Consider the following 2,862-nt stretch of genomic DNA (forward strand, 5'->3'; position numbering starts at 1 on the left):
TCACACGGGCCATCGACACAATCATGTTATAATGACCACATGGGCGTATTGCCGTTTTACACGGGCATGTGCCCTGTTACAAGAGTTATTTTTATTTAGTCGGTTTAAGGAGCTGAGTTTGTTCCAAATGGTAATGCCTCATGCCCAGTCCTAGCCTCGGACTCGGGTAAGGGGTGTTACATTTAGTTGTATCAAAGCTACAGTTTAGTTGGTTCTAGGACTAACCTAGCGTGAGTACGAGCCTAGCGATACATGTTATAATTGTATACTGATAGTGTGACGACTCCTAATGAGATAAATTGTGTTTTTATTTATATAGTAAATGGATCTTGACGTAGCTATGGTGAATGACGTGGAAAGTAATGCACCGGCTCCCGCTGAGGGGACTGAGCCAGTAGATAGTGGGCTCGTTATACTGAGTCAGAGAAGAGGGGCCAGAGAGGCTTACCTCTACATGATGGGTGCATAGCATTCGGAGTTCATTTGTACAAATCCGAACACTTCACCTCCCCCACCTCCTCCGATTCCTCAGTATGCCCTTATAGCTCTGCAAGGAGTAGAAATGGTTAGGAGAGAGAAACCCCGAACAGAAAAAATACGAAAGCAAGGGGCTGAGGAATTTCAGGCTAAAATTGATAATGGCCCAGAAAGAGCGAAGTTCTGGTTGGAAAATACTATTAGGGTATTTGATGAGCTATCGTGTACGTCTGAAGAGTGTGTGAAGTGTGCAATGTCACTTTTACGAGATTAGGCCTACCAATGGTGGAATACTCTCGTGTCCGTTGTACTAAGAGAAAGGATAACTTGGGAGTTCTTCTAGGAAGAGTTTCGAAAGAAGTACATTAGTCAGAGGTTTATAGACCAAAAGAGGAAAGAATTCTTAGAGTTGAAGCAAGGCCGTAAGTCAGTGACGGAGTATGAGAGTGAGTTTGTGAGACTCAGCAAATATGCACGAGAGTGAGTATCTGCAGAGGTCATCATGAGCAAGAGGTTTGAAGATGGTCTAAACGAAGATACCCATCTATTAGTGGGCATTTTAGAATTGAGGGAGTTTGTGGTGCTCGTTTGAAAGAGCATGTAAGGCTGAGGAATTGGCCAAAGAGAAGAGAAGAGCTGACATTGAGCCCCGAGACTCAAGGAAAAGACAGATGGGGAAATCATAATAGACCTCATCTAAGAGATCGAGAGAGTTTCCTACCTGATCGAACGCGTTAGTGGGATTCTTAAATAAGAGTAAGAACAAGCAGAATACGACTTCTAAGGCCCAGACCACTTCTATCGCGAGTGTAACCCTAAACCCTAAACCCTAAACCATAAAACCCTAAACCCTAAACCCTAAACCCCTAGTGCTTGGCCAAATAGGCCAGAGTGTTCACAGTGTGGTAGGCGTCATTTCAGTGAGTGTCGAGGGAATGAAAGAGGTTGCTTCAAATGTGGATCTTTGGACCACTTCATTCGAGACTGCCCTAAATTAGATGAGAAAGAGAAAAAGCAGGATGTGAGGGTGAGTAGTGCTCCTACGAGGGGTAGACCACAGAAGAACACGACCTGTGGGGCCAGTAGTAGAGGTGCCCCTAGAGATTCAGTTGTGAGGTACAAGGGTCATGCGCCTGCAAGGACTTATGCCATTTGCGCTCGCGAAGGCATCTTCACTAGATGTGATTACGGGTACTTTTTCTCTTCACGATATTTCTATTATTGCTTTAATTGATCTGGGGTCTACTCAATCCTATGTATGCATAAAATTAGTATCCAGTATGAATATGTCTGTTGAGTATACTGAATTTGTGATAAAAGTGTTAAACCTGTTAGGCAGGCATGTGATAGTTGATAAAGTGTGTAGAGGTTATCCTTTGATGATTAGAGGTCATTGTTTTCCGGCTAACCTCATGCTACTACTGTTTGATGAATTTGATTTGATTCTTGGCATAGATTGGTTGACTGCTCATGATGTGATAGTGAATTATGGTAGCAAGTTCATTGAAATGAAATGTGAGAATGGGGATATTATTAGGGTTGAATCAGGTGAACTAGATAACCCACTAGTATTGATCTCGTCTTTGACTACCAAGAAATATTTGAAAAAAGGGTATGAGTTCTACCTAGCATTTGTGTTAAACACCAAGGAGTCTGAAGTGAAAAATGAGACAATGCCTGTGGTATGCGAGTACCCGGATGTATTTCCGGAAGAGTTGCCTAGATTGCCTCCAACTAGAGAAGTCAAGTTTGGTATCGAATTAGTCTCAGGTACGACACCTATCTCGATTGCTCCATACAGGATGGCTCCTACGGAGTTAAAGGAGTTGAAAGTTCAACTACAAGAGTTAACTAACAAAAGTTTTGCAAGACCGAGTTTCTCCCTGTGGGGTGCCCTAGTGCTATTTGTGAAGAAAAAAGATGGGTCGATGAGATTGTACATAGACTACCGACATCTTAACAAGGTGATTGTGAAGAACAAGTATCCTTTGCCAAGGATCAATGTAACATCCCGAAATAGGGCCTAAACGGAACAGTGGTTGCGAAACCATAAATTCGAGGTAGAAAAATTTATTTTATTATTATTTTGAGGTTCATGATATGATTACATGATTGTGTGAAAATTTCGTGATGGAATTCTATGCATAAAGTGCTTAAGTTGAGATTAGGGACTAAATCGAATAGTTTACAAAACTTGCATTCTAGAAGTTTTTAGTACAAAATTGCTTTGGAATATTAATTAGGAGGGTTTAAATAAAATTTGACCAATTTCTAAGTTCATGGACAAAATAGGACATGGATGGAATTTTTGAAAGTTTAATAAGGAAGGGCATTTTGGTCATTTGGATATTAAATGAAATAAAAAGGGAAAAATAACACAAAATT

Source organism: Gossypium hirsutum, chromosome A13, assembly GCF_007990345.1.
Source record: "Gossypium hirsutum isolate 1008001.06 chromosome A13, Gossypium_hirsutum_v2.1, whole genome shotgun sequence".
Lineage (NCBI taxonomy): Eukaryota > Viridiplantae > Streptophyta > Magnoliopsida > Malvales > Malvaceae > Gossypium > Gossypium hirsutum.